This window comes from Falco rusticolus, chromosome 8 (genome assembly GCF_015220075.1).
Source record: "Falco rusticolus isolate bFalRus1 chromosome 8, bFalRus1.pri, whole genome shotgun sequence".
In the NCBI taxonomy this organism is placed as follows: Eukaryota; Metazoa; Chordata; class Aves; order Falconiformes; family Falconidae; genus Falco; species Falco rusticolus.
The window spans coordinates 63,556,519-63,570,190 of record NC_051194.1 but is presented as its reverse complement, the minus strand read 5'-3'; the positions used below and the strand labels follow the sequence as shown (position 1 = coordinate 63,570,190).

Below are 13,672 nucleotides of genomic sequence, written 5' to 3'. Positions count from 1 at the left end.
TGGAGGAACGTTGTTGCGCTAGTGCCAGTCCATTTGACTGAGTAACCTGCTGTCTCACTTTAACACTTTTTTTTTCTTCTTCGTGATAGATCTCTGAACAACAACTTTTTCACGTAAATTGACAAAGGTGGAGAAGAGATGGCCAGTTCAGCCCGAGAACACCTGCTTTTTGTGCGACGTCGCAACCCCCAGCTGCGGTATACTCTGAGCCCAGAGAATCTGCATAGTTTGGCATCTCAGGGCACCATGGCTGAGAACATGAACTTGCAGCGTGCCAACAGTGACACTGATTTAGTGACCTCGGATAGCAGGTCAAGTTTGACAGCCAGTATGTACGAATACACCTTGGGGCAATCTCAGAACCTCATAATTTTCTGGGATATTAAGGAAGAAGTAGACCCAACTGACTGGATAGGACTTTATCACATAGGTAAGTCAGAACCATGTTGTAATACTTCTGTGTGTTTCTTGCTATTTTGCCACTTCGTATTTAATTTCTTGATGCGTGTTGTGGCACACTGCATAATTAATTTGAAGATAAAGTTGAGGTAAGACTGCAGAAAATTATCTTGGGTTTCTCTTTGCTTTTCTTAGTGCAGTGAACTATGTAAAAACATGATTCTGATTAATGTAGATCTGATTCCACAGTAACCTGCTAGAAGATGAAATGCATTCTTCTTAAACAAGCGTGCATACAATTTCTTGTTTTCACCTTTCCTCTGGTGGCTGCCTTACAGACTGGAAAATTTGGAGTACTGTATTCTTCCTATAAGGAACAGCCAAATTTATGCCTCCTTGGGCCTAAACACCCCCCCACCCACCCCCACCCCCATCACGCTACTGTGTAATAACAGAGTGTTTGAGTTTGAGTACGTTTGGTTTCTTGTTTTCTTGTTAAATGATGAAAGGTCCAGGAACTCATTCACATTGAGCTTTTCTTTCCACTGCCACTTAAAATCTGTGAGTGCTGGTGAGAGTTTTGTTACTGATTTAAAATAGATCTGAGCAGAGTCTTGGCTTAAAGGCTTGTGGTTTCATCATTCTCAATGATCTGCATGCTCAGTGAATTGCACATTTTTTTACAACAGAGAGGTAAGGATATATTCAGCCTGATAGGCGTGCTTGTCTATCTTAATTTAGGCCTTTTGATACGCTCTTTCAAGTATCTAGCATGTTTTAAGAATAAAGATTAAAAAAATTCTAAGAGTATGATCTAAAAACTTTTTTTGCATAACTCTTACAGACATAGCTAAGGTAAGTTAAACTGCACAGGGTATAATCCAGGATTTTCAGTCCTTGGTAATAATTGCTGTGAAGTACGTCCAGTTGCCACTTACTACTTTGAAAGCTGAGGACGTTCACTTCTTATTTTTTTCTGGAGAGGGATATTTGTGGGTGAGTATATTTAAAAATAAAAGTCCCATTCTGAAACACCTTATTAATATTCAATGTAGTTGCTTGAGGTTATCCATCCTGCTCGCTCTTTAAAACGAAAACCATTTCACTTGACAGAGTTGCCCACCTCTGACACTGCCTCCGGAAGGTGGCAGAAATTGTGTGTGCTCACTAACACAAGATGGTACTGGGGCTGTGCCAGCCTGCTGCTATACCTCCAGTGTTCCCCCACGTCTTCTAGTAAAGCATCATTTTTCAAGGAGCTAGGAACAGAAAAAGGCAAATATTTTTCTCTTACTTAAAAAAGCACAGTCCTGTGTTGTTGTTGTGTGTGTTTTTTGGTTTTTTTTTAATGTTTGTTGTACAATTATCTGTCATGAAAACTGGATCAGTGTTTTGAGGGGGCAAAAGTAGTTATTAATTCTGTAAATGAAGAGATGAAATTGTAAACATGAGCATCATTCTGAGCTCAGGTGTAGTACAGAGAGATCTGGCAAAGGTCTGAAGCAATCCAGGTACCTTTTCACTTCCAATTAATTTCACAGAATATATCCATTATGAAAGGAGTTGAAAATGACACACTGGAAGCAATCTTGTCTCTTCATTCATTCATTTATTTATTTAGCATGCTTTCCCTAGTTTTCTGTCATTAGAAACTAGTTTTGTGCTGTTCCAAGTGTGGTTTTACTGCAAGGCTAAAACTGCAGTGGCTTACTAGGAATCCCACCACACTTATTATATCTCTTTATTTTTAAGAGATTTACTACAAACTGCTCTACACGTTCACCTGGGCGTCAGTTGGTCACGACTGTTAGTAATCAGAATCACTGCCTTTACTATTAGGTGGTTTGCAGATGTTTGCTTTACGCTAGGGAGTGGTGGATGGAGCTTGCTCTACTGCAGTACAACTTCAGTGAAATGTTTGCCCTGCTAAATGGTTATGAAAATAGGTGTTAATCTTTTTTAAAATGGGAAAGCCTGAGGGGAGAAACACAGCGTTATCTTACTCTGAAGGACTGATTCTTATATTTTAAGTGCATGTGAATTTTTTCCCAGACTAGACCTCTGTTTTAAAAAATAAAAATAAAAAGGGGGGGAAGTCATAAATGAACGAATACTTTGTAGAAAAGGCTGCATATTTTATTAGACACTAATTGACTGTAATGCCCTTGAGATACTCCTCTGCAGTAACGTTTTGTCTTTTGTTTTTAAATGCACAAAGTTGAACCTAACTGAAAAATTCTACATCGCTAAATTTGTGCTCAGTTTTTCTAGAATTTTGTATTTTAAAGAATGTTTTTGATACACGGATGAGTTTGCTGGCTTTAGTACCATACTCATGTCTTCCTTTGTCTCATCACTGTGTACAGCTGAAACGCGATCTGTTTTCTTGTGGTGGGACTGTTTTGTACAGAGGGATGTCATCTTTTCCAATGTATTCCTAAGGATTACCAGAATAAAAGTATATGTGAGGGATGCAGCATATTCTGTGAAGGCAAACATCCTTTTTCCTGACTATTTCTGGGTTTGTGCTATCTGAACTTCAAAAAGTGTCAGTAGCACTTCTTGAACAGTCTTGTCCATCAAGTTTTCTTGAAGCAGCTTTCTAGTTCCAGGGCCAAGATGTGTGGAGAATGTAGATAACGCATCTATAAAAGCACAGAAAGGTGTCCCAGTGAGACTACATGCAAGGGAAAAATGTTATTTCTGAGTCTTAGCTCTTCTTTAGGTAAATTGGGCAGTGTTGCATGAAACGTGAAATTGGCAAATCTGAAATACAAGTTTATCATTTTGAATTCGGTTTTTAAGCTCTGCCTGGAATGGGCTTCTCATTTTTTTTCTTCAGGACCAGTTTTGAGGATTGTCACTTGAAAGTGACAAGGTGTGATGCAATTTGGAGATGGGGCTTTTTAGTGAGTATTGTACCTGTACTTTGGGGAGTAAAGGTAAATTTTCAGTCTTTCTATCCTAATGGAGAAGGAAGGAAGGGAGGAATTATCTCAATTTTTTTAACTTTTTTTTTTTTAAGAGCTAAACTAGGATTCAGACTAAAAACCTTCTTAATCTTTTTAAGTGGTAGAAGACTATGGAATTTAACAAACACGTGCATCCTGTTAGACCCATGTTTTCCTGTGCAGTACTGACATAGCTTTTGCTCTGTACATGGTTTTTTCCAAGCAATATTTAAGCTATTAGAGTTTTACAGATTTTTTTTTTCCACTAGTTAAAGAGGAATCTGAATCTTCCTATGGCAAGAGTGGTCATGCTCTGGAAGTCCTACAGTGAGTAAGACTGCACAACATACTGAAGCCAGCTGGAATCAAAGAAAAGAAATGGATATTCAGTTTGAAGGGACTGTGAGACATCCCGGTTTTCTTGCTGTTGTGTTATTGTAGCAGCAGAGTACCAAGACTTTCTTGGGCAGTTAGAACCGTGTAAGAAGATGAGCAGGTAGACTCTCCACTGCTCATGGGATGCTGAGGGAACATGAAACGTGATGAGTTTTATGCGTTGCCATGAAGTCTTATATTTAAAGAAATCAGAAAGTACAAAATAAAGAATAAAAAGTCAGGAGGGAGAAGCAAACCCTACTTTTGGTTTAAATAGATCAGCTCCCATGGCCAAATTGCCCAGGTTGGCCTATTTTTGTTCTAATTTACAGAGTCCTATTTATGAGACGCATGCCCTTATTCTAGAGATTCTTAGCACATTTAAAATGCTGGCTATCAAAGGTCATTATATTTATTTCCATCAGCTGCTTTTCATAGGCTGCTTGGCTTTTTGTTACACCGACAACATGGATCCACAAAAATATTACAAAACCAAAATCAAACCACACAAACAAAAAGATGCAAAGTTACAAAGGGCAGAACAGCTAGGATGTAGGTTTATGCTAAGCCGCCTAGGGTAATGGGGTTTGGAGCCTCTCTATTTCAGGTCAGACACGATTAAAAATAAAAAAGCTTTCATGTAAACTGCCTTTAATACACTTAAAATAGTGACTTACATTAGACAGAGAGATTATAAAATGTTAAGGTACTTTATTTCCAGAAGATTTCTCTGGTTTTCTTTATGGATAACATACAAAGTAATGATTTTATTATTTTCCAGAAAAGCCTGATTATTTGCTTGATTTTTTTTTCCTTCCTTTTTTAGCAATATGAGTACTTTTCTGTACTTGTAAAATCTGAGCAGTACTGTTAATATCTGTTGACTAGTTACTGGGCTTAACAGTATGAATTTGTGGTTCCTCCTCATTTTAGCTGCTGTTAAAATCTGCAAACCATGGGCTTGACTTTCTGTGCAGAACACTTGGTCTTTGCCCAGCTGGCTCCACGGAGAGTCTTTGGTTTAGGCTTCCAGGAGGCTGGCGTGCTGCTTGTCATGAGCCCTTGGGGATTGATTTGTGGGCTGTTGGGTTTTGTTTATTTTTTTTTTTTTTAATGATATCATCTGAACATCTAAGCACTGTGGTGATTTTGTTCTCTTAAAGAAATAAACAAAAGGACCAGCTATGTTTCTGAAGCTCTGTAAGAGCCATACCTGTGCATGTTGAGGTATCGGTGAAACTCCCACTGGAGATGTATGCTTAAATAGTATGTATCACGAAGCAAAATTCATAGTCGACAATTAAGTAGGATTACAGGAAAGAATGTGAATTCATCTTGGCCTGCATCTGGGGCTGGCGCTAGTCTGTGTGTGTCTGTCTGACGTTGATATTTGTGACAAGCAAAACCGTGTGGAAAAAGCTGTCTTGAAATACTTCATTTGCTGGTGATTTAGTAATATTTAGGGAAAGGCTGCCTCTGGAGCGGGATAATGAAAAGTGAAGGCAGTCTAATATGGGAATTGTATCGCAAAATCATACGTGGTGAGGCTTACAGTGGTTTAAAAAAAAAAATAGATCTGTAATAAACCAGGGGTCTTCGGAAGCTTTTCCTCCAGGTACTGCATTTCAGTCTTACTCTTCCCTTTCTTCCTAGATCCTGACCCACATGTAAAGTTACTTTTTCACCATCACAGAATTTGGTACTTTCTCCTCCTCAGTTGTGAGCTAGTGAATTTTACTCAAAAATCAGTAAATGGACAGCATAATACTTTCTCTTTACTGCAAAAATTAGAAGACATGAACAGAAGGTGCTTTCTCTGTGTGTTTTCATGGCATGTAGCAGGTACCTTATATATACTCACTACATTAAAATACAATTATGATACTTGTTTTAAGAAGAAAAGAATTGCCTGCCTGATAAAGAAATAAAAACAAAACCTGAAAGCTTGTAGGATGGTATTTATGTCTGGAAGAAGTTCAAGCTGTGACAGAGAAAGTGTTGCCAGAACATCCAAACTTTTCAGTTAATTGTGTTTCTTAAGTTTTTGAGATACCCCTGACCTGAAAAATAGACAAACGTAGCTGCAGGGAGGGCACTTTCAGATGTGTTGTCAGTATCTTTCCACTGCAAGAGGTTTTGGCACGACAACATTTATAATCCTTCGGATAGGAAGCTGTGTTTTCCTCACCCTGCCTTTTTGATGTCAGTGGCTGTTCCAGCAGATGAGAAGATGGCAAATACAAACTCTGGATAATGGAAAACAACGTACACTTCTAAATTCGCTATACTTCCTTTTACCATAAAACTGCCTTGTGTTAGCTTGGGTGTTTTATTTGTTTGAGGGAGGTTGGCTTTCATTTTGTTTTTTATAGACATTTGCTGAGCTGTTTTCTGTCATCCAGTCAACATTCCATACAGTGTTTTCAGAATAATTTGGGAAAAAAAGTTACTCCAAATCACTGACAACTGGATTAGTTGCATTAATTCATCTATTCATTTGTTCTATGTAAGTAATAGATTATGGATTAGTTTTACATTATGCACAGTGTTAGAATTCCTCCTGTAAATTTTTTATGAAGTTCTTGGCTTCTTCACCTGCACAGATTTATCGGTGACTATAATAATCTGAATTAATGGAGAAGTGTTAGAAGCGGAGTGTTAAATATAGTATGTTAAGGACATCACTGGTGTAGTTAAAACCAGTGGCACTTGAAAAAATGAGAAAAGCATACTACGACTCTGAAACTTAACACTTCATTGGTGGGTAAATTCAATATAACCTTTTAATATATCGTGATATTGGATACACAGGTTCTTAATTTATAATCAAGGAGGTTACGGAAGGTGCCTATATTGATCTTGATAGGCCTTTCCTAGCAAATCTCATCAAGGTCTATCTTGCAACTTATGCTAATTGAGGAACAAAAAAAAAATAATGCAGAGAATGGCCAGAGCTGACCATCTCAGAGCTCCTCTGGGACAGAAAAATTTTCAGGTAAGCCTGAGCAGTACCCAACCCTTGTACAGTTTGCCAGTTTGGCATAAGGCAAGTACTGATGTGAGGTGAAGATGCTACAAGAATGCAGGTAAACTGGCTGCGCGTAGCTGGCATTTACTCCATGGGAAAAAGCAAGACGTCTGCATTGGGAGTGTTTCTTTCTCTGCCCAGCAGCATCCGGGACTCCATCGCTGTAACTCTGGTGGGCAGCCAGTTCCCAGGCAAGCAAATCCTGTGCTTCAGATCTTTGTTTCAAGGTCTGGTCAAACTCTCGCTTCATGAGATCTGTTTCCTTTGTCCAGCTGTCATTCAGAGTTAACGTCAAACTGTTCAGCTTTTGGTTGTATTTTGAGCCCCTGCTTGCTCATCCCATCACTAATATGTCAGTAGTCCTTGAAAGTTTATAAAAATTAGTATATTCATTGCCCTTGTAATTCCTGCCTGACTTGGGAATAAATTAATCTTTTATATCTCAATGTGCGGTAATGCAAAAAATGAACCTACAACTTCCATAAAATTTCCTGTATACTGTAGTAAGCAGAAGAGGAAAAGATAAAACAAAGATTTGTGACTTTGCCTTGAAGAAGCGAGATAAGTACTGTAGAGTGTTAATTGAATGTAAAGGAGCTTATTTTGAAAATTTGTAGAATATATTAAAAAAAACTTGAATAGTTACGCAGATACATAGTAAGATCATAAAAGGAAATGGACAGAGGATATTTATTCTTAAGGGGAATATTTAAGAATTCATTTTCAGCTTGATCTCTTCTTGCATGTCCCTGCTAACATCAAGCCCTCTTTTAACTGTACATTGAAGAAGGTTTGATGGATACAGGTCACCGCTTCCTAGTTTTCTTACAGAAAGGGTGTTTAGAAATTCTCTTTCTGGTTTTCCCTGACAAAAATTCTCTGATTGTTGCTATTCAGTTGCCATTAGAAGTTTTTGTTATTTGATATGGTATGAACTGTCATGTTCCATGAAGTGCTTCCTTTCTTGAGGATTTAAGCTTTATTTGATGGCTGTAAATGTGGTTCATGTGAGTGCAGTTGCACTTGAGGATAATTTTTGACAGATTAAAACTGAAACCTTGGACCTACTAGGTGTCATCTGTGAAGAGGGCTAAGAATTGAAGGCATTCAGTGCCTTCCAAGATCATGAACTTAATCAGTGTTTTATCTTTGCCATCAAATGTGGAAGCGCTTTCTTGCATATGAAGCCAGTTAAGCCTAAATGGGTTTGGCTTTGTAAGATGAAATATGCATAGAAAAACATTATAGCGCAATAGCAGGCACATACGTTGTCACTGAGGTAAATATCCAGTAATGACCTTATAAAAAAGAAAAAAACCCATATTTCTATATTCACTGTAGTTTAATTTGTATAGAGTTTTATGCATGACATAGTGCAGCAGATGGTAGCCTGCAGGGACAGGGACAATTCTATTTGAAAAATTTTTCAGCTTAGATGCATCTCTGAATTTTAGTAGATTTACAGGCGGGCAGTTGCCTTCAAGATACTGAATAAGGATGCAACAATCTACCAAAGTCAACAATGAATAAGGTGAGGTTTTTAGGAGTTTTTGATGGGATAGTTCTTAATGTACAGGCAGCAACACCTTCTTTGATGTATTTTTTCGCTTGTGAATTATTTGAGCAATAGGATTGAAAATGCATCGTCCAGTTTCCCTTAAAAAAAAAAACAACAAACCACAAAACAAAAAAACAACCAAAAAACCCCCATAACGTACCGTGGTAAGTTTTCGGCAAGTAAAATCAAAGGCAACTCACCTGATATTTTGCCAAATCATGTGGAATAGCTTTATGACTCATCCATTTGGCTAGATGTTCTGAGTCATCAGCATATAAGATTTTGATTTTGAAAAGCAGTCCTAATTACTGCATACTTGAGTACACTCCTTCTCTCCTGCTCAAGCAGTTAAATATTTCTGAATAAATAAATAACATAAATATATCTGATATATAAATAAATATTTCTGAACTAAACCTTTCAGATTAACATAGATTACTGTCTTCGGTGCTAGTCTTTACTGCCTGTTGGCTGAGCGGTGCTAAGCTGGCGGAGCATTTACTCTCCCAAGAACACAACCAGCTCTATGCTGCTGTAGCATCTCCGATGGCATGAGGGAGAGTAGCCTCAGGAGGGTGTACCCAGGAGTGAGGGACCATCTCTCTGGCAGTAATTTGCACTCGACCTGCTCAGCTGCAATGTGCAGTGGTGACCCCAGCAGAGAGGGTGTTGGTGGCTGTGATCTGTAGGCTGCTGTAATAGGAGTGCAAGTCTGATTGCACTTTTTATAATTCCTTTTTTGTGCTCTGGGTTTATTCGTATTGCTGGGGGTAGCTGAGTTGGCGAGCCTTTGCTTCTAGTTGCATTTAATTCTAGGTTCTGTTCTTTGCCTGCAGAGTCCTAGGGAATTACTGCTTTTTAGAATTATTCTCCTAGGAGATATCATGGTAATGTTATCTGTAGGTGCTTTCAAGATATTTACGCAAATTAATAAAGCTGCTTTGCCTTCATTAGTGTACACAGTTTGGTGGTCCTTTTTTTGCTGTTGCATGTTAACACTGCAAGACAGAAGCTTTTAATTCTGAGGTTTTGTGCTAAAAAGTTAAATAAGCAACATGCTTATCTGCTTTTTTGACTTCCAGTGATGATTTTAATATAACTGGCTTTGGTTTTGGGCACTGGTAAAATGGTAGCACTTCTAAAGAATTGCAACATGATCTTCGTGTTTCTTTTAGCTTTTGTCTTACCCAGTTTAATCTGCAGAGTCATTTAGCACTTCTCACAAGCAGTGTTAGGCTTTGCCTGCTCTCATCTTCATTACATGAGCTTAAAGATTTGAGACTGGAAGTAATACTAGCATCCTTTTTGTTTAAAAGGTAAATCTTAACCCTGAAGAAATAATCGATCTCATTACAAAACTAATAAAGCATACATGTGAGAAAAAAGATCTAGGCAATGCATGGGGAAAGTAAGTCACTCCTGTTCCTCTGAGTACGATACAGTGGTGCTGAAGACAAGTTAGCAGTTTTTCTGGTCATTACAGCAAAACTCTGTTTATACTGTTAGTGCCTTACTCTGGAGTGAATTGATCCTGCAAATTCTAGATTCTCTTCTGCTGAAGTAGAGAGGCAATATCCTGGGCAATCTTCCAGCCTTCTTTTTCACTCTTCTGCATCTATTGCATGAGAGGTAATGAAGAATAGGTTAGTAAGCTGCTGTCACTGGGATAATGTCTTTTGATTGATAACTGCTGTGCAGTTAGATGTAGTTAATCAAGACTTTGCCATAAAATGTTTTAATTTCTAATGGAAAACAGTCTTCTGTTTAGCTAGGGCATGAACCACCAGTTACTTTGAGGTAGCTTAAATTTACTAACGTCTTGGTAATCTTGATAGATACATACTCACCAGAAACTCCAGTTATTGTGAACCATTGAAGCTACTTTGGGTAGTTGGATATGAAGTACATTAATCTGAAAACTGCATTTGGCTAAAACTAGAGTGCTGTGATTCTTTGAAGATGAGAAGAGTGTGTTAAAAGTATTTGATTTCAAAATAGTGAAGCAGGATGACCTCGCTCTTTGGAGGTCCCACTTGCTCGTTTGCTGAATTACCATCTAGCAGTACTCCACTTCTGGTTTTGCTCAGACAAAGCTTGAGCATTTTCATTCTGAAAATTAACTTTCTGGTAATAAGCTACATAACCTGAAAAAAGTATTTGATTTTAAATGGTTTTTTTTTAAATGAATACAGTGGCTTGCATTGAGTGGGATTTTAAAATTATTTTTAATTATTTTTGTTTGTTTGTTTTCCAAATCCCCCTTCTGTTCCTTCCATCCTTTTTCTTTTCATGGAAGGTTCTGTGGAAACACATCACAATTTAGGTTTATGATATTCTGGGTACTGTGAGCAGATAAACAAAAAAGCTAATTTGAAGTGGAAAATTATGAAATTATTATTTTATTCTAAAATATTTTTTTTTCCCCAGTTCCGCACACTTTTTCCTGCTCTTGGTTTGGAGAGTCTGTCTACACCTTCTGACTCAATCTCCCTGCCTTTTTAGTTTCCCTTCTTGTATTTTTATACAGCATTTCTTGTATTAAGGTAAAGGGGAGTCTGAATTGGAAAAATTAAGATGATCAGTAAGGTGAAGCTGCCTTGCTGTAAAAAACCTATCTTCTTCCAGAAAAATCTACCGACTTTAAGTGTACTTTTGGGTCGCATCTATTTTGGTTATAGTTTTCCTTTGGGTAAAAAGCTGATCTGACTTAACGTGCAGCTCTTAGCTGGAGCATGGTGGGAGGCAGTGTGAGGCTGCTGCTCCACGGCTGGCTGCCCGTCCCGTGGTGGTACCCATTAGCTGCAATGTGACACTACCTCACTGGAAGAGCAGTTGGATCTCAGCTTTTCTGTATGAGATAAAAGCTTTAAAACAATGAAATATTTCTGGGACTGGCCTGTTAAGCACCTGCATATGATGAAGCAGTTGGTGGATTGCAAAGGGGCATACTAAGGATTAGAAACCTCTTTTGTTTGCCAGACCAGTAAAGATGACAAATTACATACAGGAATCAAGAGATATTTCAACAGAGAGAAACCATCAAGTAGAGAAATGAAGCCCAAGGCAATCAGGTGGAAAGACTGAATAGATACTGATCCCAACTGTAAAGGCTGTCAAGAGTAATGCAGAAAAAGAGGAGGCGGCACAGCAATTTTATTGTCTTGCTTGTGTTTGTGTGAAGAGTGACTTTGTGCTGCAAACTCAGGGTGCGGTTTCCCTCCATCGTGAGAGCCCAGAGCTGATCATTTCTCCAAGAGTGGGATGGCATTGATGAGATTGCCTCTTGGAACTGGCTGATGATGCTGACCTGCTCTGGAAGATTCAGTACCTGGCTGGACCATGCTGCATTTCCCAAAGCCATGTGTAGGGAGTGAGCCTCCCAAGTGACAGAAGATGCTTAGCACCTTTGCCAGTCTAGCACATGGACATACGCCGTCATTTGGTAAACGTCTAGCCACAGGCATCTGTTCAGCGTTGTCATGCTGGTAAATTCATGTCTAACAGATGATGGCTCAGAAAAGTTTTAATGAAAAATTGCCTTTTTTCACTTTTAGTGACTGAGAATACTCAGAATACTGGAGTCACACTCTTTGTGCTTCACAAGTATGTGAGAATCCAGAGACAGACAAAAGCCATTTATAATAACTACTATTTCATGAAATCTTCATTGTTTGGCAAAGGATTTTTAATTTCTTCCTGTCATGATTTCAGATATTCAGAAACATGAAACCCTGGGGATGACTGGTTCTTGGAAAGGTTCTGAAAAAGTTTTGGGTTCTTTGCTTTTATTTTCAAAGACTTGAGCTTTTACAAGGCAGTGCACTTGATTACATTGCTTGAAGGTGGGAAATTCTTGTTTCCTTGTTTCCTGGGTGACGACTCCAGGTAGCCAGCGTCCCCAGAGCTCTGTGGCGAGGTGGTTCTGTGGTGCATTATGCATCTCACTGAAAAGGCTTCATCTTGGTATGTATAGTTCGACCGTGGACCCTACAGCCCCAGGGTGTAAGCACTAGGGATCTGAAATGAAGTTCTGATGAGGCATAATGGCAGCAATATTTTTAATTCAAATATTGGCAAGATTAACTAAACTATTTCAGGGAAGGATTTTTGTCTCTGCAGGGGAAAAAAAACCTAACTAAAACCATCTCATCTTCCTGATTAGGCATAGTATGTTGCTTTTAAAGTGGGTTTAAGGAGAGTTATGATGATGTGAAATAAACATTGTGTTTCACAGAAAATATTTCAGGTTCTTCTAGAACTTCCTCCAGCTCATTTCTTTAGAAATCTTAGACTGACTTATCTTGGTGTGTGTGTATTGGATGAATTTCTTCCAGGATGTGTTGGCTCATTTCCTTGAGTACTTCTAAATTTTCTGAATTTTTTTCAGTCACAACAGATAGCTGAAAAAGCTTTAAGGAAATGAGTCAATCTCCTGAAATAAACTGCTTACTGGATAGGGGATGCTGTGTTCAAATTCACAGATGCCCTTGATAGTATACTAATTTACAGAAATTATCTGAAAAATCTATTTAATAGACTACATGTTCTGAAAATATGTGGGAGAAAATATCCCAGAAGAGCACCTGAACTTTGCTACTAGAAATGTAGGGCATGTTTTCAAGCTCCCAGGTACCAGCATGAGAGAGGTGCAGGTTGGGAAGTGACAGGCAGAATCTCTAATGCCAAATTAAGGATGTCACTGAAGTTGAGTGTAGGTTAAGAGAAATAATGTAAAGATGCCAAGTTGAGGACTACCAATTTTTCTTAAAATAGCATCCTGAAATCTGAAGGCTGCATAGGCAGTGTGCTTTGCTTCTTATTTCATTATTCACGAACAATTTGCATTCTGATTTCAGGAGCCTTTTCTGATGCTGTCCTGCAGGTGCATGAAACCCACGTGGACATGGTTTAGCAGTGGGCTGGGTAGTGCTGGGTTAACAGTTGAACCTGATGATCTTAAAGGTCTTTTCCAACCTGAATGGTTCTCTGATTCTGTGAAAGGCCCATGGCCTGGCCTCCCTCCCTTCAGGGCTGCAAGAGGCCCAGCAGGAGCTTCTCTGCATGGGGCTTTGCCGAGTCACTGTGCAGGCAACTGCCTGGAATCCTACGTAGTTTAAAAATAAGTAAGACAACACCATTTTAGTAACATGCCTTATACAGGAGGTAGGCAACGTTTCAGGATTTTCTTCGCTTCCCAAGAACCGCGCAGCAACCCAGGGACAGAGATGAGGAAGTCAGCATCAAATACCGTGATTTGGGATTTTCTCTCTGGTGAGCCAAACTAAAATTAAACCAGATGATTCTGAATTTTTAAGAAGTTTGACATCTGGATCTGAACTCTGAACTTGGATGTGGCAGTAA

At 38.7% G+C, this 13,672-nt stretch overlaps 1 protein-coding gene across 1 annotated transcript in view; it reads left to right on the top strand.

Moving 5' to 3' along the window:
- Positions 1-325: 325 nt before the first annotated feature.
- HECW2 (HECT, C2 and WW domain containing E3 ubiquitin protein ligase 2) overlaps positions 326-13,672 on the top strand; it is a 113,334-nt gene continuing 99,987 nt past the window's right edge. The window contains exon 1 of the mRNA XM_037398544.1: positions 326-430. The gene's annotated coding sequence lies outside the window, so the exon portion shown is untranslated. The remainder of the gene's footprint in view (positions 431-13,672) is intronic.